The 27789-nt window shown below is 39.6% G+C and overlaps 1 protein-coding gene and 1 long non-coding RNA gene across 16 annotated transcripts in view; one reads left to right on the forward strand and one right to left on the reverse strand.

Annotated features, from left to right (window-relative positions):
- Positions 1–20456, reverse strand: part of LOC107052241 — a 78188-nt gene extending 57732 nt beyond the window's left edge. For 4 of the 5 annotated variants that reach the window (XR_006931765.1, XR_005840721.2, XR_005840722.2 and 1 more), the window contains exons 1-3: positions 20196–20456; positions 14964–15076; positions 13817–14020 (exon numbers count right to left, since the gene is read on the reverse strand). This is a non-coding gene — a long non-coding RNA (uncharacterized LOC107052241). The remainder of the gene's footprint in view (positions 1–13816; positions 14021–14963; positions 15077–20195) is intronic. The other variant, XR_005840723.2, reaches the window with a different exon arrangement.
- Positions 16300–27789, forward strand: part of KCNJ16 (potassium inwardly rectifying channel subfamily J member 16) — a 31137-nt gene continuing 19647 nt past the window's right edge. For 4 of the 11 annotated variants that reach the window (XR_006931761.1, XR_006931764.1, XR_006931763.1 and 1 more), the window contains exons 1-3: positions 16300–16407; positions 16487–16556; positions 22403–22449. The gene's annotated coding sequence lies outside the window, so the exon portion shown is untranslated. Of the gene's footprint in view, positions 16408–16486; positions 16557–20908; positions 21042–22402; positions 22450–27789 lie in introns of those variants that run through there. The other 7 variants (XM_040649796.2, XM_040649798.2, XM_046902184.1 and 4 more) reach the window with 4 other exon arrangements.

Genomic DNA, 27789 nt, shown 5'->3' on the forward strand with positions numbered 1-27789 from the left:
GAATTTTAGGAAATACCTTTTTAACAACTGTACAAGAAACACTTGTCTGTACAAATATATATAAATGATGCAAGAAAATTAGCAGATAGTTGTATTTTAATCTAGGTTGCCTGTACTTCTGGGCATGTGCTGCTAAGGCATAAGTTACTGGCTTAGTACACAAATTATGGCCAAAAAGCACTTGTCAATGTTTTGCACATCGTCAGATCAGCTGGTCACAATGGCTTTGTGTTCTAGAGGAGCTGCTTTATTCAAACAAAGATTTTGCAATTAGCTCACAAACTAAAATCAATTCGAATTATAGAGCTTTCTAATACAGAGCACTTGTCTGCTGTGAATCAATGCAAAACCTTTGCCAGTAAGCACAGAGAGGATGGAAGTGTTGAATGTGCAAAAGTTTGCTCCTACTCACCCAAAGCAATAATATTTAAATAAGTGTTCCAAGTACTTTATGGCAGCAAAATCCAGAAATGAGAAAAGAAAGCTGTTAGAAAACAAAGCAGAGCATGAAATTCATCACCTGATTACCATATCATTTTGGCTCAGAAATACTGCCATGGGGACCCAAGAAGGAAGGAAAGATCCAATTCCTAACACGTTTGTTATGATCCAGGAACTTTGCTGCCTTGTGAAAATTCTGCACTAACATCACTGGAACTAATATTGCAGAAAACTTTTGGACATAGATTTCTATTATTCTCCTCATTTAAATTTTTCATCAACTACGTAGCAGAAAGTGTCAGATCAGCACTGAAGATTCCTCTTTCTTCTGTTGTTCTCTTTCCATTGCCTTAGAGAAAACTGTGTCTTAATGCTAAAGGAGTGAGATCCATCCAACTTAAGCGAAGGTTACACAAGCTAGTACAATTACTACAGTCTCCATATTTTCCCAATAATAGATCTAGCTCTAATTCAGAAGATATGCCCTGCCTGGGAAACAATGTGAGGTTGAATGAGGACAGAGTAAAGAAGGAGATGTCATAAAAGCCTGACATTCTTGAGTGCCAGCAGAATGGTTCTTTTCTGATGGGTGCTCTTGGGTTGCTAATTTGAGGCATTTGGAGCATTTGGTATACAGCTGTTCAGCTCTGAGTGCAGTGGCAACCATTTTCAAGCTAAAACCACAAGAATGAACCAATGAGGCCATTTGGAAGCCATGTTCAGAGAGCTTACCTCCTCTGACTACATTGTTAGATTTTAGGAGCAGAGCCCCCCTCCCTTCCCTGCTGGTTTTCCTTTTGTACTTCTCTAAGCACCTGATCTTGCCAGAGATGCAGATATTGTAGGCAAAGAAGCTGGGAGTAGAGCTTCACCATGCTGGGTGGTGCCAGCGGTGGGGTAGAAAGAGGAAAAGAGGTCTCGTTTTACAAACACCTCCTTATTCTTCATTAGAGAATCTGTAGCTGTAGCAATTGATATGGACTCTTTTATTTCTTCCCTAACATGTACACGTGCAGTATGCAGTATGCTTTGTTGGCATGTTTTACTGGCAGGAACCAGCTTGGAATTATCCAACAGGGGGAGATAAGAATCAGTGACTTTTTTTCCCATGGTTGATTGGTTTTGTTAACTGTTAACCTGTTTACTGATCTTCTGATAGTGGATGACATCCATCCAAGCTGTCACAAACAAAGATATTCATTAAACTCCATTAAACTGAAAAAGATCAAGGCCAGTGTCATAGATGTAAGGAAAGAGTGTTTTGGTCAAAGGGCAACACGTGTGAGACTGGAATGCATGATGAGTTTCCTTGGAATCAGTCACCAAATTAACCTGAGTTTAGAACTTTCATCAGCAATCTTGGGCATGTTAAAAAATTGGGAATGAAGTGTGGATTCCGGAGGAAGGAAATACCAAAAGGGGAAAACCAAGCAGTCTCAAAGGACCAAGTAATGGAAGTGGGCTAAAAATTAGTAACACATAGTGTCAAACCACAAGTGGTCATAGTAAGAACTTTTGCTATATATTCGGAATATATCAGATAGAAAAAAAGAGAGAAGAGGAAGATGTGGTTATGAACAGTGGGAAAAGATGAATCCAATCCAATGTATCAGAGGAGGTGGCTGCAGATAGGAAAGAATTAGCGTAGCTGTACTGCTGTAGTAGAGTGCACAGTTAGCTCTTAAACCAGCTACTGAAACCTTCAAAATGCTCTGTTGTGAAACACAGGAGTCTGAAAATGACCACCAAAGAAGAATCAATGTTATTATGTTGATTCTTTCTTTCTTTTTTCAGTTTTATGTCTTTTCCCCCCAGATATTTCTAGAAAATTTTAGTGTTGACTTCTATGCCATCAGATTGCTGAGACTCATTTCACATCCTCAATTTCTTGATTTTTGCCTCCAAATACTTGTGCTGCTTTTCTATAATCATCCTCAAAAATTGAACTGCTTTTAGAAGTCTGTCAAGTTTGTTCAAAGTTCTACAGTTTTAAAGACAAAAAGGGGAGACCAATTCACAAGAATGGGCTGGCTCATCTGTTTACTGTTCCAAAAACTGCACCTCATGTAATCCTTGATAACTTTTACCAGGGCACCTCCTTAAACCTCATTCTATAGATTTCTCACTCCCTTATGAAGAAAAATGAAAAAGGAAAAGAAAATAAGCCATCAGATGTGCTACTCATTTCAGCAACCGACTTCAAATATCATGCTTGAGCTCCTAGGTAAGTTTGAAGGAAAACACTTACAGAGAGGAGAGCATGGCCACACAGATCACATGTAACACTGGTATCCTTCTTCCTCTATCTCTCCCCACTACTACACTACTACAAGATTCAGTGCCAGTTATTCTGTTTCTTAGCTGTCTCTGAAAGATTGCATATGCAACTTTATCAGGATTCTTATGTTTCTTTCTGCTGCTGATCCATTCCTGCATTTGAGAGTAAATCAAATATAAAGTGATGTTCACCATGCACACGCTATGCACAGGACACTTGCTTGCCTATTTTTCACTTCCTTTTCACATCATTCTTAATAGGCCTTTAAGGACATATCTGTATTCCCGCAGTGTTATTTATGGTTCTGACATCATCCCTCAAGGTGAACAGCACTTTGCTGTAGAGTATTTACTCTTTTATAGTAAATCTGCCTGCTGCTTTCTATAAAAACAGGAAAACAGCTGCAACTTTTATAGGTGAGAATGAAGGTTTCTCCCCCCCTCCTAACATACATTTCATCATGAGGAAGTTAAAAGTGATCCTGGGAGGAGAAACACAAAGTATGAGTGTGGTCTTTCCTGATTGAATTCTATCTGTATTCCTTCAGCTGACATTAAACAAAATGCATAAAGCCTCAACAGATGTTTTTATTGTCATGCATTACTTATTTGAATGCAATATGGGCAAGCACAGTACTAAATAAAAAAGAATAAAGTGACCTTGGAGCATGGGAATAGGTCTTTCTTTACAAACATCTTGTTAAATAGTTACGTGTATGCACAGTGTCTTTGAATTAACTAGCACAGAGCAAAACAAAATCTATACAGAAATACTGTTATCGAATCACAGGCATTGAGAGCACTTTTACTACAGAGGCATGGGAGATCCAGAAGATTTAACAGCTTCTACTTGCCTCTCCAAGAGCACATTTGGTAGAAAGAGCTTGCAAATACCATGTAAAGAGTAGCTCTGGGGCGGTTTCTAGCACCTGCATCTAATTAGAAACAAAATAAAGCATAATTATTTTTAGTTAGGTTTTTTTTTCTTCTGTCTTTTGTAACTGCAATTTTAAAAGAGGTTGCTTATGCTATTTCCACTTGCATCTGATCTGAACAGAGTGTGATGCTGTAGTGCACAACACGTGCTTCAACCCAACTGCCTCCAGCGCTTTATGCACTTAACACAATGAAGCTTTCTGACAGCTGGAAAGATCTTATGAAAGGCTGGGGGAGTCGAATGGAAATTTCTTAATATTATCACCTCTGGGATATGTCTTTATATTAGCATTTCAGGTGAGGAATTCTTATGAATGGAACCCTTCTGCTCATTAGTGGGAAGAGTCCACGTGTCAGTCCTCTCCGGTCAGTGTGTATAACAAAATTTCATACACTTAGAACAATATGGAGCAAATCAGGGCCAAACCAAGAACCAACACTGTTTTAAAGCAAAATACCTGCTTGCTCAAAACATCAGTGCTCCTAAATGAAGCACTGAATCCAGCTTGTCTTTACTCCCAGGCTGCCATCTCTGCTAGTGCTTAAGACTCCTAAGAGTCCGTGGAAAGCCTCAAAGTTCATGTCTCAAATGCTCAGTATAGAAAATTACCACATTATACGCTGCTCTATGTGTTATGTTGGAGGACTTTTAGGCCCAAGTCTGAGTGAGATTTCTCTTTCTGACATAGGCAATCCGAAATATCACAGTTGTAGTAGAGCACTGCTGAACTCAAGGCTTCAACAGAAACCAGAAGCTTTATTTTCTTAATTGGCTGGTCAAGCATTATGTCTTAATCTTTAGTCTACTTTTCTTCTGAATGCTCTCCATTAAGTTAATGGGAGCACAGAAGTGTTTAAATAAAGACAACTAATGGAAAATATTCATAAAGACAAACCTGTCTCTCTTGATTAGTTTTGCTGATGTCTGTAGACTGGACACTGTCACTGCAGCTTCATAAGAACTTTAGAATTTGCTCCCTCTTTTGTTCCACTGTCAACTGGCCAAATATTTCAAACATTTTCCTTTAACAAATGTGCCCTTGTGGGGGAAAGTCCATTAGTAACAGAGTACTTGCATCTTGTCAAGACCAGACTTTAATGGCTGTTTGAATTTTAACTATTATTTGCTAGCTGTTCCTGCTCAAGCCAACTACGTCCATAATAAAAGCCATTAAATACCAAGTAACTGGCCTCAGTGTAGCTGCAGGGTATAATGCTGAGTATGATCTGAATTTATCCATTGCAAAGCAAAGACTTTGACCCTCACAGACCTTCCGGAGATGGAAACTTTTTTTCAAGGAAGATTGCCTATTGCAAGAATAAAAGTATTCTTCTTTGCCACAGGGAAAACTACTCATAGTCTGAAGGTAACATGACAGATTGTGAGCCATTTTCCTATTTACAGGATGAATGAAGACAGTGTAAAATATTTGGCAGTGATTTACCGCTAAGCATGAGACAAGGCAACCCCGTGTTTGAAGCAGTGGCAACATACACTGTGTAGAAGACAGAAAATGCATTGCATTCCCTCAGCAAAGAGCAAGGCAGTTGCCAGCACTCCTGGATGAAAAGGCCAGGCGAGTCAAGCTGAACTCTGCATGCTTTTGTCCGTTGTCTCTATTGCTACTCTCTGAGTACCAGAAAGCCCTCACTGCACAGAAAGCATAACTCTGATTATCAACCTGCCCAGTGATACAGCAGGGCATGAGCAAAGGAACTGCAGCTAGCACAGACAGAATGGTAAGTGGTTGAGGATACCCATGGGCAGATGAAACCTTGATTGTGCAACATCAAAAAAAACACCAGAAAAATTTGCAGAACATCCATGGGTCAAAGGAGATGGTTAAACCTTTTATCTTCCCAGTAAGGAGAACACAGACCCCGCTCAATCCCAGCCTTGTCCTGCTGTAACCTAAGAAAGGAGGCCGGGGAAAAAAGGGGATGTGCTGTCTATCTCCTGAGCAGTGGTTGAATGGAAGCATTACATGACAAACCAGTGGAAAAATAGCACTGCCCCTCTAGAGATCTATCTTCTCCACTCTTTGTGGGTTTTCTGCAAGGATGTGGAGACTAAGATGAACACTGGCAGCATTTCCACTTACACAACAAATCTGATTCTAAGCCACTTAAAGTGGTTAGGAATAATAAATCAAAAATCTGTAAAAGAGAGAAAAATTAAGGGTATGTTGATTAGTATAAGAATGTGTATCTCTCACATAGATGTGAGGTAACAAATACAAGTAAAAAACTCGGTGCACGAAAGCAGAAAGGTAGGACAAAGGTTAAAATAATTAAAGTTTCCTGGTTGTTTACTCATGGCCCAGTCAAAGTCAACTGAAGGAAACAGAAAGCCTTAGTGGGCTTTGGGATAGGCTGCTAAGACATTTGCACATCTTAAACGATTGCTGGATGCAACCAGTGCACTGAGACCAGAGCACTGAATGCAGAATTAAAAATAAACACATTAGCTCAAATGAGAGCATAACACAGAGCTCACAAAGCAGTTTCCCATGTAAAGCCCTTAACTCAAAATAAATAAATAAATAAATAAATAAATAAAAAATCCAGAAGGAAAAAAAAAAACAATCAAAACCAAAACTCAGCCCTCACAAGTGATGTTCAAAACAATGCTTGGCTGGAGAGATGAGTTTTACACCATATTCCAAAAGCAAGCAAGCTCCACAGCTGGAGACACTAATATGAAAATGTTCACTGCATGAACCGATCCCTGCAGGGGTCAGGAAGAAATTTATTTCCCTGAAGAACAATAATGTATTGGCAAGGTGTACCACAGAAATGCTTCACCTTTTTGAACCAGCGAGTGTTGCTGGTGGCTGGATAGCAGACTTGACAGACCATTACGTATCATCTGTTGAGGCGATAGCAGTGTAATATCGAAGGTGGCCCTGGAAAAAAATGCTGTTTAGCTGAAAGGACTTCATATGTGATCCTGCAGGAATAGCTTGCTGAGGCTTCACTAGCAAGTTACTCAAGTTGAGATTATCAATTCTTAGCTCACTACCTTAAGTAAATCACACAACACGCTTTGCTTTGAAGGTGCTTCACATAAAGCACACAGTGTGTGGGGGAGCAACAGAGTTCACCTTCTTTGAATTAATTGACTTATGCAAAATTGGCTCTCTTTCACTAAAAGGCATAATGCTGTGCAATTTCCTGAGGCTGGAAAGCACATTCCAACATAGGTTAAAACTTAAACTGCTTGCAGAGTGCTTGGATCATCCCTGTGTTCGAGTGAAATGTGCTAGCTGATATTTAGGCCCAAGAAAGCCCCGAGAAGGCAGCTAATCACAGCTATCCAGCAGTGGTTTTCACAGGATGATATTAAAGTACTTGAGTTACAAGACTAATTTGCTTCTGAATATGTTCTTTTTTTTTTTTTAATTAGAATCAGCTCAGAGTTTGCATGATTTCAGTGATGTTTAATGGGGATTAGTTTGAAGTGAAAATGTGTTTTCCATTTGTCTGAGAAAGACACAACAGGGAGCAGAGCCCTGGAGATTACTGAAAGCTCTGGGTGATTCTGAGAGGTCAAAGGCCGAGTGACTTCAGATTTCAGTGGAGTGTAATAATCCCTTAGAAATGCACATCCTGGTGTGTCTGATTGTGCAATTATGGCATGGAAATTGTCGTGCATTTCTGAGCTGTAGATTACTCACTGTGTATCATTAGCACAGGTATGACACCAGTGCCAGGCACTCAGCAGTACCAGCTGCATCTGGAGTTACCTGTAGAAAAAACCTCTACTCACTCCCCTTTTCCCTGCTTCACTGGGATGTGGAGCCTCTTCTTAAGTTTGACAGCAATTTAACTACTGAGTAGCAAATGATGTAGCTGATTAGCTGATAATGAGAGGATAATAAGATAGCCATTTTGTCCACCTCAGGATATTTATACAGTTCATTAGTGGCAACAAAGAATTGTTATTTCAGGGATCAAAGAGGCTGCACTGTGCATTTTCCTATTCTGTGGTATCTGTGACATATGGTAGACTCAAATCTCTGTACTTATCACATACCTTGCCAATACAGGAACATATTGGCTTGTTTCATAACGCGTCTTTTATTTATTCACTTAAATTTGGCTGCTAAAACATTCTCCTTGTCTGCGTAGCAGTGTTTTCTGTGTGTTTCTACAGGTACACTTAGCAGCTCCATGATTCTCCCTGCATCCATCCTGAATGCCACCTCCAGATGTAGGTGTCCTGAGAGACATCTCAAACATCTCTGATGTCCATATGACAGATCTGAATCTGGAGAACCTTCTCACTATGATTGCTTAACATCTCATATCAAGAGAAAGATTTTGTGTCTACGGGGGCAGCAGCACCCATATTATCCTTAATTATACTTAAATGTTTGTATTTAGACAGCCAAAATACTTTATCCATGATAGGAGTAATACAATAATGTTGTCCCTACTGATTTTTCTTTTATTCCAACTACGTGCTAGCTGCCTTTCTTGGGATAGATTTGAATGCTGCTAGTGACCTTGTGAAAACACTGTCATCATTACTAGAACCAGGTCATAAATACCCCTGGGCACAATGAAATGTCTCACCTGCAATTCTTCAAATAGTTTCCACTGCTTTTAATATTGTGAGGTGTATGAGGACTTGCACGTGTCTATCCAGTAAATAGATATCATCTGGACGTACCTGCACATAATATTTTGGCATCAAATATCACCTACATAAAATTCATAGAAGTATTACTTGAGGATTTATCAATGCACCAAATTCCTGATTTCCTGGAATAGCTCATCTAGAGGGAGAAAAAACAGCTTCAAATGGGAAACGGAACCTTTCCAAAGTTCATTGGTGTTGGAGGTCAAGTTTTAGTTCAGCTCATTACAGACACAGATGTTAAATTCAGATTAGGAGTTACATTCTGGAAAAGTTTAAGATGTTTTGGGATCTGTGGTTTTGGCCTAACCCTCTCTTTAATCAAAAATGACATCCCTGGGCAAGAGAGTCTTCAGCTTTTTCGTACCTCTCAGAAATGCACATTCAGACATACAGAAGCTATTTCAGCCTTGATGAGGTAACTCGGGTCATGTTTATTACCACAGCACAGTTGAAAAAATCTCCTCCTGTTCACATGAAAAATCTCCTCCACACCCACATTTCACTTTTTGCCTACAATTTTTACAACTTTTGGGGGGGTGTTTTGTTTTATTGAGAAAAAAATCCAACAACACTGTTTCATTATGATTGTCAACTCAAACACATCACATTCAAAGAAAAAGTCTAAGTGAAGGCTTTTTCTAGTTTGTCAACTGTGGCTTCTATGAAAATAGTGGTTACTATAAGTGAGATGCTTCTGGATGTGAATGCTTTCCTTTGAGATCGTTTTAATTACTTCTATTAGAAGCACAATGACTGAAGTCATGTTAAACTTAGAAAACAGCTTCTTCAAGTCCCTGCAAGAAATGCTTGCACACTCGTTCCTCAGTGTAGGTTTTGTATTGTGGTTATCCCACTTAAAGGGCTGAAGAGTTCTAACACACACCTTATGTGAAACACTAAGACATCAAGACGGGCTTGTGGAAATGCTTTCACGTGGTAACACTGAAAGATCCGACTCTGTGTGCTTTCACCTACTGAAGCTTTCTGGTCTGAAAGTGGTGCCTGGTCTCTTTGCACAAAGAGCTCAGAATGCACTACAGAGAAGGGCACCAAAAGAGGGACTGCAGCAGAAAGCCAGCTTGTGCAGATCTGGCAGAACTGCCCCACTGCTGTGCTGTTCTTCAGCCACCTGCCTTCAGAGCAAAGGCTGGGTTGTATCCTCATTTGAACACAAAAAACAGCAACAAAACATGTTAGATAGCAGTCAATTCACAGGATTGTATTACAGTCACAGCTAAAAATCTGATAATCATGCTGTATGATGTAAACAGCATTTATGAGTACTTATAAAAATGAATGTAACTACTCAATGTTATTACTCAATTTCTTCCTAGCAGGTAAATAAAACTTTCATTTTATGTGTGTGTGAACAAAAGACTTGGCCACAGCCATGTGAAACCTGGAACTGACCCCAGACATTCTGTCTAGCATTACACAAGGTAGAAAAGGAATTTACTAAATATAGTATTTTCTACCCAATGTATGTGCCAAATAATTGAAAAAGTTAAAAGGATAGACATGAAAGAAAAAGAGTATCTCAACAACTTTATGTAAAGACATGAGAGTATTTAGTTCTGAGCAATTTCATACCAAAATGATATCAACGGATTGGACAACATTCAGAAGTGACCAACAATGATTTTGAGCTGGAGAGACTGATTCATCAAAGTAAAATAACACTGCCCATTTGTACATCTTGTTTTACCAAGCATAACATCAGCATTGGAAAGGGATGGTTTAGTGGGGTATATGAAACAGCTATAATTAAAGGGATGAGGTCAAGGAAACAAACGCCCTAGATAGCAGGGAAAACTTTCTGACACTGCTATCTCTTAAGCTGCAACAGCCTGAAAGGAGAAGTGATTGAGGCCACATCTCCTGGAATATTTGAAATTAGATTAACCAAAGCACCAAAAATTGCAGCACAAAAAGCAATCCTGGCTTGGCAGGGGAGAGGACAGGATTAGCAGAGGTCTTTCCTACGGTTACAGAGGGGCTGCTGTAGGGGTTCTGAGTTATTTTTGTCTTTTATGACAACTGTTTGATGAACGACTCCATTATTTCCCAGCTGTCAATGAATAAGAGGAAAGTGTTTCCCGTGGAGTAAAATCTTTCCTGCAAGGTGAAGAATCAATTGGAGAAAAATACCAATGTCACATTCCAGTGCTTCACTCCTTATTGTGCTTGGCATGTTGCTTCCTCTGTCCTACACAGCAATTGGTCCATACCAGGACAGAACCAGCCTGTTCTGTCTAATAAAATTTTATTGCATTGCTTTTCAAAATAATTTCTATACTAGCACTCTGAAAGCCAGGAAGGCACACAGGCAAGAAAAAACATGCCTACAACTCATTAAGTCTATGAGAATAGTTGCACAAAAGAATTTGACAATGTAGCACAGTTTGTCACTTCAGTTTCATTCCACTAATTGTTCCTTTTTTTTTTTCTTTTTTAATGAAGAACTACTGCCCTAAAATAGACTGTTTCCATAAGAAGGCACAGAAATGAAATTGAAAATAAAATAATTAAGTCTTATTATCTGTACAGCCATGCCAAAATCTCTCTTTTTTTTTTTCCAATGACCTTCTCAAATTCCTTTCTCTATGTCAATTGTGCTCTCTTAAATATTGTGGGTAAGGAGGCAAAAGGGGTGAAAGGAAGTGGTCAAACCACCATGTTCTCCGGTGTTGCAGTAATGGGAAGCTGACCATTCTCAGCATTGTCAGTAATTCCAATGTGGGTTAGCCCCTGGAAATACTCTATCGTCAGCAGTGTGCTGTCTGTATGAAGGCCCCCTCAGTCCTTGACTTTAAAGAACATCTATCAAAATCTGGGCTGGAATTTGCTTTGCCTCAGATGCCACAGCTCCCCATCTCAGGTTATGGAAGCAAAGCAGTCTCTGAGGTGACTCAGTAGACTAACAGTGGTGCCCTATGCCTTGCTGCAGACTTCTGGCTCTTGCTCGGCCACCTGACAACACAAACCTTTCACCATCCTTCATTTTTATGTTTTTCTTAAAAGCAGGCCTTGTCACAGAAAAGCCGAACCCTGTATAACTCAATCTCTTGCTTTTGGTCCCTGTCTGAACTCTGCAGAACCCTGAACTGGGCTGGAGGCAACTGTGAAGCCCTGTCACTAGAGATGGCTCCCAGCTGCTCCTCAGGACTCATTTGTCTCCCTCATACACACTTTGCCTTTGTCGTTTCTTTGGGATGATCCCCTCCCTCTTCCCTCTGTGCTCCCTCAGAGCCTCCACAAGCCCAAAGCTTGCAGCTGACCTCATGGGGCCAGGCTGGGTGAGAGGGTGGACCAAGGGACTGCATGAAGACCCAAGGGGTGCAGAGGAGACCTTAGGGACATGGGTAGGCTGTGTGCTGTCATACCACTGTGTATGAAGCATGAAATAACTGAATCCCTCCTGTGGTCCCAGGTCAGGATCAGCCTGGTCTGAGGAATCCCTGAAGTTATCTTGTGTGGAAAAGGATGCCATTATACAGCCTGTGCCCTCAGGCAATCTGTTCCAGAGCCCATTGAGCCTTATGGACTGCGGGTCACTTTCAGAATGTGTTCATAGAGAACAATTACCTTTCTTCTTATGGTGTTTAATTATTAATTTTACTGTTTTTGTAATTTTCCCATCCCAGCAGGTTACAATGCTGTCCCTTCCAGGTCACCCCGATTTCTGTTTCAGTTCCAGTTCAGGTATCTTCTTGTTAAGGGCAGAGGAATGCAGGTCCAGAAACACAGACAGGTTTGTGCAAGGTCCCATGTAATACTGGGATCTGCAGAACAGTGGTACTGTACATCAAAGGGCTCTTCCACTTTGTCCTGGACATGTTGGAAAGTAAAGGAACTGATTGTATTTTCCAGGTTTCTTATTTCACTTAAACATATTAAGAAACCACTGTCTCATTTTCCTGACCTCCTCTCTTTCTCTTACAGCATGGAGAACACAAGGAGAAGTCTATGTTTGACAATGGGGGAAAATGTTTTTGAGATGGCTGCAAATGAACTCTTTAATATGAAAAGAGAGAGAGAGAGAGAGAGAGAATCACCATTTAATTTCCTCTCTTTGCAGCAAATTAAGTCCATCCTTCTCCTATTTCATCAATGGAAGTTGTAGTCTGTAATTTCTTCTTCCACTCTCTTAGATAAATATGAATGAACCTTACATGTCTTTGGCTCTTGCACAGGTTGATGAGGTAGAGTCACCCTCACAAAGTCAAGAGCAGTTCCTACCTGTATAAGTCTCATTAGCAAATACCACCCCAGAACGGTCTGAGAAAAAGGTGGGTCACAGCCAGTCACAGCCCATTACACACACTTAAAGGCTGGTGCATAGTCAGTGCACATTGATCCTTCAGGCACAAGTTCCTATTTAGGGCACACATCTCCACAGCATCTGTACTTGCAAGCAGTGACAAACGCCATCAGGATGGTGGTATTGACTGCTTTTGTACTGTTTCATCCTGTGCACACTCTGTTTGCCTGTTCTATTCTGATAATGCTGAAAAGATTCCAATTTTAAATGGGGGGGAAAAAAAAGGAAAAGAAAAGCATAGTGCCATTGAGTCCTAAGAGTGCCATTGAGTCCCTAACTCATTCCCCAGCTGTTTGCTCTTAGGCACTGGGGAGTTGTAAATAGCTGGAAGCAAGGCTGCAGAACAGTGGTATATACATTTTGTAAATGGAGCTCTGAGTAATGTCCTGGTTTCAGGACCAGTGAAGTCAATAATGGCCTAGAATCTACCTCCATGTGCAGGTTATTATAAAAACGGAATAGTAATAAAAGGGGTTCTGGATTTTCACAAGTTCAAGTCACAGAGAGGAGGGAAATTATATATTTACTCTGCCTTCCAGTCATTTTTTTGTAGCTATATTGATACTTTTCTCAGAGAAGAGAAGGAAGAAGAAAAGGAAAAGAAGAAAAAAATAAAGACTTGAATCTAACTTCAGTTCTGTAGGCATCTTTCAAGTTTAACAGTACTGCAGTCAATGGTAATAATCATTTAAGCAAGTCAGTATCTTCCAGTGACTTCCAATTATAGACAGCTTTGCAAATAAAGGAATCAGTGACAAAACCACTGTTGATTATCATGCGTTATTTGCCAGAACAAGTCATGTTTCTTCATTACTACTAAGCAGAATTACAGTGAGTCATTCTATCAGAAAATCTGAACCATGCACAATATTTAGCAATAACTGTTCTATATAATACAGCCTAGGGGAAGAAAAAAGATATAATGGAGCCATATGAACTGAGTACAAAGATCTGTGGATACGCTGAGGACTATAAAAATAGCAGTGTCCCAAAACCACATCTTTGCATCTGTATGTATAAAAAAATCAGTTAATTGAACTATCCCTGTTGGCAGCTTTGCAACGCAGTTTGCTCAGCATAAAATGGGCCTTGTTGTTCTTACTGCAAGGTAGAATACATGGAATTGGGGAACTTTAAGATACTTTGTTAGTCAAGAGCTAAATCTCTCCTCAGGCAGAGATGCTTTTTAAGCCTACCTTGAAGTAGATTACAGATGACATCTTCGTTCTGATGGATGGATGACAGATGCTCTGTTATTGTTGCAGCTTACCCCAGCGCTGTCACTTTGACCAGGAGAAGCTCTAAGATCGTCATGGCACTGTTTGAACAGTCAGAGTAATCTCTACAGCAGGCTGTTGTCTTCACTCCTGTTGACTTCTAAGGGACTTCTGACTGGCAACCTGCAAAGCACATCAGTGGTAACTGAAGTAAAGATAGCAAGTAGAAAAAGAAGGACTGTCTGAATAAATCAAGGCTAAAAAGAAATACAGCATTGTACAAACACCAAGTCAGGCAAACAGTGATTGATTCAATGCGGGAAGAGATGAAACAGAAAGATTACATATGCAGCTGCCACAGTTCCAAGTGGTGTGCTTTGCACATGCTACTGAAGCTCCAGCTTGGGTGACAGAAACAGTCATCTGCAGGCAAAGGGTATGTCATATTATCTACACCAAGATGATCTCGTTTTCATTTTTATCTCGCATGTGTTGTCATCTCCTGCTTTGTAGTGCTACAGACCTGTATTTGCTACAAGCACGAGGCTACACTCAGCGGCATGTGGTAATAACACCCTTTGAGGGTCATGCATATTTTAATTATTACTTATTTCATTGTCCAAAGCTTTCCCTCATGAGATGCAGTCTTGTATTCCATGTGGGATTGAAATAGGGGTCATTCCTTCAGGACCCCAAATATTAAGCAGACATTAATTTATTTTGAGCTTTGCACATTTTAGATGAGCGTAAATCAACATGTACAGTGGGAAAAAAAATTCCTCCATGTGTCAGAAAGTTGAACTGAGACACCAGAGCTAAGTGATAAGAAGTGGTGGCTACAACAGAAAGTGATTGAATTATTTGTTTAGCATTTATGTAATGTATGAGTGCACCTTGTCTGTGTTAAAGCAAAGTAGTCATAGGTTTTCCACCAGCAAGGGCTGTGAATTTTAGCTGTATTCCCTTCTGGGATTCTGAAGTTCTCAGGTTCCGGCTTACACAACAGCAGAGTCTAAACGCAGACCAGTTTTTCATCCATGAAATGGAAGTTAAATAACACTTGACTGAAGTAGACAAAACAAGAAGATACGTAGACTAACTGGAAACATCAAGATTTGAAAATTACCTGATAGGAAAAGGGAGGGGAGGGGGATCAAAGACGTCCCAGGGAATGAAAAATTCCTTCACAGCACTTCCTGTTCTCTCTGTTATGCTAACCAAGGTAGGATTAGGTTTCAGCTGCCAAAAGAAATAACATTTGTAGATTTTTTTTGGTCTGGGGAAGTGGGATAGAAAGATTTAAGACAGCTTTTTCCAAACTATTTGCCTTTTGTCAAGCAGTCAAGTCTAGTTATTGTTATTAATTTGTATTACAGAACTACCAAACTGAGACTGGATTTCCATTGTATTAGGTGCTGTACAAATATCCAGTCAAAGGCTGGTTTTACCTCAAAGAGCCCATAGTCTAAATAGAGCAGACAGACAAAGGGCACTTTGCCCTAAGTTGTATAGCTGCTTAGCAGTTGAGCTAGGAATTATCTCTCCTGAGTCATAGCTTAGTACCTCAGCTACTGGAGAACTCTTCTGGAGAAGAAAACTGTCATTAAAAGAAATGAGCTTGCCTTCTTGTAAGCAAACATGAGATAGTGTGAGTGATCACAACTTCCTTAAGTTTCTTTGTTACCATGCAAGCAAATGTTTGTGTCTACTTTAAAGAGGAAAGGTGTGGTTCCTTGTGTCATGTCTCTGAGATTTCAGAGGAAAATGTTAGATGCAAAAAAAGTAATACATGGTTGGTGGGTTTTTTTTCAGTGCTCATGGAGCTCTCCAAAAACCTCTTAAGGAACTTCAAGCTGGCATCAGCCTTTGATAAACTATTGTCTGAGCCAGCTCCTCTAAAATTACAAGGAGTATACTTCTGTAGATCCTCAGGGCTCCAGATATAAGTACTATGGAGCCCGGAAGGTAGGGAGAGATACCCGAAACTGCTGAATCTTTGAAGCTCCTGTCACTTAATATGTCACCTTGGCACACGACAATGTAACTTGGCTGCAAAAAGTTGCCATCCATTCTTTAATACATACTGGGGCTTCTGAGGAGGGACAAAGGCTGCAGACCAGCACACCTGTTCCCAGGTATCTGCTTAGCAGGAGGTGGAATGCTGCGTATTGTGTGACTTGGATAGAAAAGGAAATTGCACTTTCGTGTTAAAATAGAAACAAAAGCCTTTCTTTAGAAATAAATTGCCAGCATAATATAAAGTATTAAGTCAAACCTGTTTATTACTAAGTGGTATTTCAGTGGGCAATTCCAAGTCAAATCCTGTGTGCAAATATTTGAAGTACCATTTGAATGGTGAAGAGCTTTCCTTACATGGCAGAATTTCCTGCTTCTCATTTTTGAAATCCTAACCTAGATGTGCACGGGTGACTATAGCTGCCTGCTGTGCACATCTGAACTGCAGACAGGGAAGTAGTGGGGCAAGCAGCAGATTGGTTGTCACCCGTTTCTCAAGATGCCAGTGGTTATCAAAGTAGACCCTCTGAGTTTGCTCATAGGAACAAGCTGAGGTAAATGTTTAACTTGAGTCTTTAGAGTCTATGGCTTGTACCTTTCTTTATTATTAACCCAACCTGTTTTTCTTTACAGTTGCATAGCTGCTGGCACACAAGAAACAAAGGACCCTTGACATAGCTTCCTCATGGTGGCATGAACAAAGGTGAAGTACCTTTTATATTTTTTCCATACCTATGCGTAGGAGAAAATGGTTGCATATTTCTGCTTGCCTTTTCTTTTAGGGCAGAACAACCTGCTAATAACAAGCACTGCTTTCTTGTGCCTATTTTAACAGTAAATAACTGGATAAATCCAGCTGATTTCATCCTATTTTTGATGTAAAGTGATGAATCTCTCTCTCTTTCTATATATATACATATATACACACACACTTAAAGAGCAGACACAGCAAATTCATCTGGAGATTCACTTTTTCACAGGCACATGCACATATTTCCATTGCTCTACTCTTCAAGCTAGTAGCCTTACATCCATCACTACTGTTCTCCTCTTGTTTTCTGTAGTGCTCAAGTCTGAAAAGATCTGCCTCTTCTCCTAATGGAGAGGCTGCACTATCAAGATCTGAATTTACATGAGTCCTTTCACTAAGCTCACAAAAAACAGATGCACCATTTGTTTTGCTTGCATTCTGCATCTTCCTTGATTATCTTTTTCTCTTCTCTTGAGTAATCCGAATTGTATAATAAAGTCTCTTGGTGAGGCAGGCACCCAGCAACACTGTATAGAAATAACTAGGACACCTGTTTCACAGTTATTCTGTTTATTATGTCAATAGTGTGAATACTTGCTTTAAAATAATGTTAAATACCTGTGTATGCTATGTGGTGACTCAAAATTGGTTTGGAGAGAACATTTAACTTGCTCAACTCTTTTTTTTATTTGCTGTGACAAGCTTACATGGAAAATGGTATAACTCAGCTTTAGCTAAAGTAATGCATCAAAGGAAATTAGAGTGAACATCAGAAGAGTGATAATTTAAACAAGTTAAAGACATTCAGAAAATACTATTGCTTGTGTTGTATTAGATAAGTGTGTATATATACTTAGATAAATATAACATATTTCTAGAAACAATATCTTAATGCAATATATTTAACTAATTTATTCTAAAAGAACCAATTTTTTCTTGTATCCAACTGCGTGGAATATAATTTTAGTCCATGAATAAATCCTGCAGATCAGACATGAGCTCCTTCTGAGCAGACAATATCTCAGCCCAGTACATTCTTTAGGAAGATCCAGGTAGAATCTCCTCTTTGTTCTTATGTGTGTGCATGCTGTCCTATCAAGCTGAGCATTTCCCAAACTACTGACTGCCACTGTAAAGGAGATTTCTACAGACACTGTAAATACACTGTAGACGTTTTGCTTTATATTAAGCTAACAATTACAGCATGGTATGGCAATGAATGTATTTGACTTGTAAATACTTAGGAATGTGTGAGAAAAAGTCTGTGGGCACATTGTGAAATATGAAAGTGTGTGATTGGTAAGCAATATGAAGACACACTGTACTTCCTCAAAAGGAAATATAAATAGCTGTTTGGGAGTAGTTCACACATCTCTGATTCTTGTAAGCCTATTAGACTAGGAATAAGACTCAGTTATTCCCTGTTTCAATCAGATCCAGCTGTTTGTATAACCCAAAAGATCATTGGCACTAAGCACAAGGCATATGCAGGGGTGATAATCACAGACAGACTGACAGAGTCTAGCTATGATTCATTTACTCCCACTGAAGTATACTAGAATGAATGCAAGTATTTGTGAAATAAATTAGTATTAATTGGAAGGATAGAGACACAAGTGACTATGAATCATAAAATAGAGAAGGTAAATTATTTGCATTCATTTCAGGAGACTGGCATCTTGGTTATGAAATGAGTGGGATGTAGTTGTTAAGCTCTGAACCTATTTCTACAGTGGCTGAATTCAGATACCACAATTTAATCAAAGACGAAGAGATAAACAAGCAAAGAATACACAACAAAACACAAACCTTTTCTTTAAAAGAATGGCCGAATTGGCAAGTTGATAAAGAACATTGTGTTTGTTCAAAGGTGACCTAGGTCAGCAGAGGACAAAATATGCCTTCTTCATCAGCATCTGAGTCTTTGTTAAGGGCCCATGGATTTCTCTATTTCCTCAATATATATTTTTTTAAACCTGGCAATTCTACAAAGCACGTGTTGGACTTTAAACATATTTGCCTAGCTTATTCTGAGTGCTACAAAATGCAAATAAAGACGCTGGCATCAAAAGGGGATGGAGTGCTTTGAAGATGAAGGGCTTGACAGGGAGCCAAGGAGCCAATGGGCCACTGAGAACTGTAATTCTCATAGGTCTGTAAGGACACTCTGCCTGTTTGGTGAGAGTGAATATGCACCAAGAAGGAACTGGGGAAGCTGTTCATTGTTTTATCCTGATAAACTCCTTAGGCCAACTGAGTTGATCCAGAAATGAAGAGGTTATAAATAAATAAATAAAAATGAAAATAAAGTGGATTAAAATCTTACTTGAAGGCTGTTCGAGAGGAAAAAGTGAGAAATAAGAACTGGCTAAATTCAATACTGCCTGTATTAAAAGTGGACATGCTCACTGTGCCTGCTGTTGTGACAGAACCGGCACCAAGAATCCCAGCCCAACAGGGTCTCTGCTGTTGTTATTCACTGCTTTGCTGTTTGTTTGCTTTTCTTTTTAGTGTAATGCTAACAGCCAGTTCTAAAAACATTCTGGTGACATTAAAGGATAAGATAGGAAACCTTATCTTGTTTCAGATACATATAAACAGAAAGCAGAAAAGCATCCTTCTCCAGCACGACTGCCCCATCTAGCATCAGTAGCATTATTCTGACAATAAATGGATTACAATTTCTTTGGAAAAAGGGCAAAGCCATAACTCATTTTTTTTTTAGTCATTCCAGCTCTGAACGTGCTTCTCACCTTCTGTGTAACTCCACAGCAAAAGAATCAACTGGGTAGCAACAAAGTACATTATCAAGTGTGAAAATGAAGTGGAATCACAGAAATAATAGTAATGTTATTCTGTGATCTGATCAGGGTTCCTTTTTGAGAAACTAATGATGTTAAAATTAATGGAATTACGTTACTTTTCATTTTTTAAGTCAGTAAATTCCAAAAGAGGATTTGCCCCATTTCTACAATATGCTTAAAGACTTACAGTGCACGATCAAATGCAGATTTATTAGGGGCATGAGGGGTTGGCATACAGCATTCTCTGCTCAAAGCTGCTCAGTGCCTTTTTGGTCTGGTCAATGAGAATTTTTTTCATCTTAATTATTATTTCTAAATGCAAGGCCACATATATCCATATGTGGCCTTGCATTTTCTAGAGCTTTTTTTTACTGCACAGAAAAAGTGATTAACACTTTACTACTAGTAGCAAGGTAAACTGATGTTATAGATAGAAAGTATGATAGGATCTAGAAAATGTGAATTAAGGAAAATATTACAAAAACATCTCTAATGCTAGTTTTTCCCTACTTTTTATTGACTGAGTAAGTGAAGAATACTTCCACTGTCTGGAGTGGATGTCAGATCAAATCACAGTGTCTCTCTAACTCTCCCCCTCTGCTGGCAATTCAGCTCTTGCTGTGCTGCCAGAGCTGCACTGTATCCTAGAGCTTTTCAGAAAAATCTTTTAAGAAGTCATACAGTAGTACTACAGTATGGCAAACAGGTATACAGATTGTAAGGTAAATAGGTATAGGACCAGAGAGATTATCACATTTACAAAGGAGTAATGAAATAAAGAGCTTACCCTTGTCCTGAGCTCACAGAAGGGCTCCAAGAAGGGTGATCTCCAGATAGAGATCCTTCCTCCTTGGGAATCAGCCCTTAAATGGGGTCTATGAGAATTGCATTCACCTGTGCCCCTGCGGCTGACTCAGCGCTCACCTCAGGTGGTCAATCAGAGGTTCAGGCTGTGATTCAACAGTTCCCATACATACTCCTCATTTGAATCAAGACATGAAATACAGAAGAAAACTGTGGGCCAGTGAGGAGCAGGAAAACTGCAGATGATAGGGAGGGACAAGTAGATTCTGTAGTCTGAATAGTATCTATTTACTTTCACAACTAAGCAGACAGGTTGGGCTTGATAGCATGAGGTCAAGAAGATAGTATTTCTGGTTCAGATGTAAGGTGCACTTAGTAAACACAACTTGCAGTTTTATGATACTTCATTTGATAGCCCAAATCAATTTTCACCACTAAGCCAAAAAAGCATGATGTTATTCTTAAATTTAAAGCACAAATAACATACAAAACAGCAAAGTGTAGACAAGATTATTTTATACACATTTGTAAACCTCTCCAACTTACAGAATGCAAAAGACTGTATCACTGGATAGATTTATACAAAATGTTTAACTTGTATGTGTGCATTATGTGATTTGACTGTTGATATAAGCTGGCTTAGCAATAGGGATCGACATAATGACACTGACAAATTTTCCTACTCATGTTTCACAGCCTTTCCTGATGAAATTTTTATTATTATTAATATTCTGGTCTACATAGCTCTCTACTTTATTCAGCCCAATGGCATGGATGTTGCCAATTATAAATGACAAACTATTGAAGGAAGAGAATTCCAGTTCTTTAAGTAAGTAAACTTTTCCAACAGTATTTAGAAATTTCCTCTCTCAATAGAAACAGAAGCATTTCTGTTCAATGTTTCTTCTGACCAGCTATAAATATGTTTTAAATACATAGTACAGAAAACTGGGATACTGTGGAGACCCTGATTTTGATTAGGAATGTAAAATTCTCCATCTTTGATGGAAGATTTCTCACCTGAAAATAAGTATACCCAATATTTCTGAAGTCATAGGAGGCAACTTGATTCCCTGATATCTGCTCAGTTTAAAGACAGCTCTGTTTCCCCCCCTCCAAAACCAACTTTAAGCAATAAATTAGGGATGCAATAAGTTTATTTATCTGGTACATAAATTATTTTCCAGTAGTGAAGTCTGCAACTGAGTTACCCAAAACTGAAATTATGGATGTTCATGACAAAGGCAGACATTTGTCATTGATGAATCAAGTTTTAAGTTTCATTAATCCAATTAATTGTTTTATCTAAACTAATAGATCAGAGATTTTATGGCTGCTTAGTTTTCTTTTGGCATAACTTCTATAGATGGAAATATATATATATTTTAGAAGAAAACATAATGAATAGTTGATTAAAATAGTTTTCAGATAATTCTTTCAAAAGGAAAAAAAAAAAAACCCACAGCTTTTCTCTGTATTCTTTTAGTGCTGAAAGGTCTTTGTAAAACTGCATTCAGGAAAAGTATTTGCTAGCCTGGCCCATTTCCAAAATTCAGACACTTTCACCTTGTCTTTTGTTCCTAGCTCAAATTCAGAAAATCCTCTTAGGTTAATTTGTTTTCCAGCACAAAATCATGTGAAATCTAAAACGACAGAATGGCATTTTCTTCTCTACTTTGCTCTCTGCTGTAGAAGAAGAAGATAATCCCACTCAGCATGAGTGGGCAACGTATGGCAGTCTCCAAACTCTGGAAGTCACAGCTGGTTGAAGCTTTGAGATAACGGCTAGGGCAGAGTGAGCTTTACCACTGGCAGCTCACACCATCAAGGAGCACGGGCAGCTGGCTGGATGTCCTTGACAGTAGTTTCTCGGTCACCCTTCCCGAGGCTGCGTGCAGCCCTGCCTGCCGGGAATTCAGAGAGCTGCGGACCGCCGGGCGCGTGGTGCTGAAGGGATAGCGCCCACCCGCCCCGGGACCCTCCTCGTTCTGCAAGTGGGCTGAAAAGAGAGGCGGTGACACAGGGCTTCTAGAAGAAAAGTGCTAAAAGCAGAGCTCCTGCCACAAAGCTTGATTTACTATGCTCTGTGGAACTTATTTTCTCCTACTGAGTAAGAATTACTGACATTTTAAATATTACAGTTCTATTTAATGCCCTTAGTAATGGTCTATTGCGCTGCTTTACCAACAGAGAACGACGAATTGGTCTCCAGCCTGAATTGCCTCCAGCTTAATTAGGTATGACACATATTACTTCTTGTGCTAAACTGCTGCAGGGGGATGTTGTACGTTGTTAAACAGCTGCTGGATTCTGCCTGAGAGGGAAATCTATTTATAGGTTGTATTTTGGGTTGTAAAGTTTGCAACTCAGTTTAGGAAACAGCAGTGCTATAGAACCATGCTGAATTATTAAGACTGTTCAGTCACACAGAACAATAACCATAAAACAAGGGGTCAGACACTGGCTGGCCCTATGCGTGTGGTGTACAGAAACGGAAAGCATAGGTCATCCGGAGTGCAAGGGCTACTGCTGAGTAGCAATGCATAAGTGGTCAGAGATCATTAACAATTACCCTCTGGCCTGTGGAACTAGCTGTATCCAGACAGCTCAAAAATAAGCCCCACTGCAGTGACTGTGTTTATGCAATAGGAACCCTTGGGGGAGATCTTCTGACTCACTATGGGATCTGGAAGTACATATATTAGTGAGAAACAAGATTTTTGCTTCCTATGGTACTTTGGATCCTCAGTAACGTCTTAAGACCTTAGGTGTTAACTATATAGTTGTCAAGAAGTGGGGTATTTCTATTCATCAGGTATCCCATTTGAATTCCCTTGCCAATAACTGAATATTTAGGATTTCCATGGCAACATATTTCTAGACCCATATTACAGTCAGACTGATGCATGTCAACTGATACAGAGATGCAGAAGGCAGTGGCTGAATTTATTCAAGCAATCACATTCTCTTTTCCAAGACTAATGCGCATGAATACTGAGCTAACAAACTGAATTGACAGGGATTCCATCTCAATGAACATGTATAATGTTCCAGTTCAGGAGAGTAGCATTTAATTGATAAGTGGGATTAGATTCACACAGCTATTACAGAAAAGTCAAGGTTGGCTTTATGCAAAAAACTGTTTGCTGTAGTATCTTGCTGCTTGGTTGTCCAGTAAAGCTGTTCCTTTGTGGTCAGGAAAAAAAATCAGACAGCATGCACTCAGCTTCTGTATATGCTTCTTTTCATATGCTGCAATTGCTCACCTCATGAAACCAACAAATAGTCACACTGTTGTTGCCTTAGAGACATACATTAATTTACTCCATTATAACTCAGATGCTGATCTTAACTACACAAGTATTAATAGTTATTCACTGTTATCCTCAAATGGCTGTTCAGCGGCTAATGTAAAATGAATAAGGGTTTACTCTAAATCTCATATAAGTCAATGGACATCTTTCTCCTCATTTCATTCATAGCTGGAATTAGCTATCCCCACTGCAGTGCCAACAAATATTAATTTTTTGTCCTTAAGGCACCTCTGCAAGGTAGAGTAATGCCACTGACTCCATTTCACATATGAGAAACTGGGGCAGAAAGTTTATCTGTGATTCATCCAGCAAATAAACAGATGTTCTGCCCTCAATCTGGATTTCATTCAGTGGATAGTAAAACTACAGGCAGTAAGGACCTGGTATCCCCAAATTCCTAAGAGGTTACACATGCTCATCCTTCTCTTGAACTTTGACCCCAGACAGTGTGTTGTAGATCCATTTTTGTTACTATATTAAGAGATCTGAGTTATCCTTAAGTGGCTTGCATAAGGGCATAATGTGCGTGAGACAGGGAAATAAAATTATGTTTCTTGAGTCTTTTATACCAAAAGAGTTTTCATCTCTCAATTTAAGCTTTCAGTGCTCTCAGTCTTATTGCTATGGAAATTGTCTCCATAGCTGGTATTAGAATTACCTTGTTGATATCATTAGTAAAGCATGTAATAGATAGCTGAACTGTTCTGATATTTATCTTTAGGTCAACAGCTATTGAGACTCCAGAGGCAAATTAGAAAAACCATAGACTCTTTATTAGTAGAACTTAATTTAACTGTATTTAAACTTAATTAAGGAAGAAAAAAAAATGACCTTTCTTAATGCACTCTTTCTTTATAAAGTATGAAATAAGGATATTAGATTAGTTTGATCCTGGTTGTTATTATGTATACACAATAGATGAGAATGCAGAAATTCCCTCATTCAGTTAGGTACTCTTGAATGTCAAATCAAAGACCAGGTGCTGCACAAGCCCATTTCCTTTCTTCAGTGTTTTATGTTTCCCAGCCCTGTAATTCCTCCCAGGAAACCAGAAGAACTCTTAATTTCTGATCCCCCTCCCCCCATTAAAGTAACAGCTCTGGTCATTTAAACAATCAAGCACATGTTCTTACACTGTCTACACCTCATGCTATCCATAAATGGTGATGTGGTAAGAAAAACCATGGAGGAAAGGAAAGGAAATGACATTAACCTTTTCCATCTGATAAATAAGGGCTTCATTCAGCTGCAATAATCCACATCCTTCCCCAGAGATCCAGTTAATTTAATACCTAAGGGCTCAGTTCATTTAAAATTATTTCCACACTGGCCAGCTGATTTCTTGGTGAATTATTCAGTCCCCAGACTGAAATATTCTCCCTGTGCAATAGCACGAGAAAGGACTAAACCACTTCTCTAGTTCCCACTAGCCTGAATGTCCTGTCAGAGTAAAGCTACCAGAGGTTCTGTGACATCCACGGGGCTTCATCTATGCCCTCTAAATTGATAGGAACTTTTGGACTGATTTTCATTGGGCCACTAGTCTGTAGGCACAGAAGATAGCATTGTTCTATTAGCTATTCTTTTCCGAAGGGAATTTCACACCCGCCCATCAAACTTTAAGCACCTGCAGTTTACAGGTTATAAAAAGAGAATTTGATCTTTGAATGAGTGGAAATTTAGAACAACTGAGTTACCCTGTCTAAAATAGGCAGCCTGCAGTTTGTGGGAATGGGTCTGTGAGCCCTGCACCGCTTCTTGTGTGATCCACTCTCCCCAAGGCCAAAAGCAAAGAGCTGGAATGTTTTTTTCCCCTTTGCTCCTTTGGGACTATTTGTATCCATTGAGGCAGATGATTTCTAAGCACCACAGAGCAGCAGGGCATACAGAACCAAACTGAAGATCAGTGGGAAACAGTACTCTAACATCGACAGTAATATTATATTAGTTGTATTGAGTCATTGTCAATAGAAAGCCATGGGAATTTTGTAATGGGCACCAAGAAATTTTGGATTAGATTCTTACATTATGTGACACACTCTTTTTTAATTTTTTTTTTTTTTTTTTTTTTTTAAGGGAGTGTAGCTAGTTGAGTATGATGATACAAAGTTTATGCAATTTTGTAGCCTTTCTGATGCTGTAATAAACTGAGCTCTGAGAGCTCTTTATTAGACTGCCTTGCAACTTGGTAGTTAAACAGGAAAAACAAGAAATCTGACCTCACTTAGTACTTAATTGAAGTGCATTTGTTGACTGTTTTTAAACTCTTGTAGCAATATTGTTTGCTAAGAGTGGTGGGCCAGCTCTTGGATTGTGTGTACCCTTAGCTCCCTGGATAGACACAGCCTAGTAAGGAAGGGGTAGGGAGACTAAAATGTTTCATACAAATGCATCATGCTCCCGGCTTGCATCACAGGGCTGGACAGGGGCTGAACAGGGAGCTTTAGCTGAAGACTGACACATTCTCTCCTCTTCCAGAAGCCCATAGGCTGGCCAGACTATGTGGGATCAATATGCCAGAGTTAAAGCAGGAGTGCTTTAATGGACATGTTTCTGCTTCTGGCACAGAGTTGCTGGGGGAGCCAAAATAAACTGCTTTGGATCTATACTGTTTCCTTAAGTGTTCTTCAAGTTGCAAAGGATGCAGATCTCCAGCCTCATAATGCTGAGAAGGGAGGACTGAGAAGGCTGTCATGTAGGAGTGCCAAAGCAAGCTACAACTTGATAGCTCTGCTAGTAAATCTACCTTTGATACTGTAACGCTGAGCCTAGTATGCAACTAATATTGACAACATTCTTATCTCCATCCTATTAGAAATTAAGGCAAAAACATGAAGATCATTACAATGCTATAACCTTAAGAACAGTTTTCCACTTCATAGGGGCACTCAGCAGGCACTGGTGCATTCAGCTGTGATTCATTATTGCTGAACTTTGGGGCTGGCTATGACCAGTTCTATCTGGATTCAGTAAGCCTGCTCTACTGTCAGGAAAGACTTCTTAGCATTTATGTTATCTCCCTGAAAATCTTAAGTAGGGACCTGAACACGATTGAGAGCAGTTGCCTGATAGAAGATGTAGAACAAAAATCCATTCTGCAAGAAACTGAGGAGAGGAACAGAAGATGGTTCTGGAATGATGAGCATAGCCCTTCCCTGGCATAGGAAATAGTGAAGAAGTTTAGCTAGTGAGACACGGAACCAGACATTTTTTTTTTTGCATATGATGTCATACTGACTTTGTGTGTACTCTTCAAATTCACCTATAATCTCGTTCTCTGTAATGTTAAATTAAACTGGCTGTTTTTCTTTCCCGAAAGTTTTGGAAGGCTTATGGCTTTGTGGAGCTGTTGCTTATCAGCACGCTGAATGCTGTAATGCTCGCTGTAGTGACGCAGGTAAATGAAGTCTACGAGACTTCATTGTTATAAACCAGCTGCAAATCTGACCCAGAGGAGATATGGATTCTATTCAAGGAGTTTATGATGCAAATTTATGCAGATGACTGTCATTAGTCTACTGTATGTCTGCTTGAAACAGCAGGGTAAGGAAGTGACAGCTACTCTGCAGAGAGCAGGCTGTGGAAATTACAGATTTGTGCCAAAACTGCCATCCTAAGAAAAACATTATAGCACAGAAGAGACTTGCCTATCAATCCTTTTGATCGATTACAGGAAAGTAGAAACATGGAGGATGTTTCAACACCAGCCATCAACTTCATGATTCCTTTTTCTCGTCACTTAATAACAAACGTCTCTGCCCATGGCTCTCCACATCCACATCCACATCCACATCCACATCCACAGGCATGCAGGCAAACAGCAAGAGAAGCAGGCTGAGCTTCTTTGATGGTGCCCTAATCTGAAGGCCCTATTAATAGGGTCAAGGAAAGAACACTATCTGCATCTTGGGTGTAACACTCTAATTGGCTAACTTAAAAAAAAAAACAACCTGATGTTTCCAGGACCATATAACATCTAGGTGGGCCAAAACACTGGTAAAGGCCAGTGGAAGCACACAGCTGCTGATAGCACTGCCCTGTGCTTTACATGCCCCTTTTCACATTGCCCTTACTTTTGCGGCCTGCTAAAGGACTCTCCCAGAGCTCTCTGAGATACCCTGCAGGGATCACTGTTTCAGGAGGCAGTGACAGAACAGCAACAAAGTCAGAGGACGGAGTGAAGTAGGAGTTAAAAATAACCTGTTTTCTGCTGCAAGTGCAGGCAGGTTAGCAGGAGCAGAAGACTCTGGGAGAAAAACGAGG

The sequence above is a fragment of the Gallus gallus genome, chromosome 18 (genome assembly GCF_016699485.2).
Source record: "Gallus gallus isolate bGalGal1 chromosome 18, bGalGal1.mat.broiler.GRCg7b, whole genome shotgun sequence".
Lineage (NCBI taxonomy): Eukaryota > Metazoa > Chordata > Aves > Galliformes > Phasianidae > Gallus > Gallus gallus.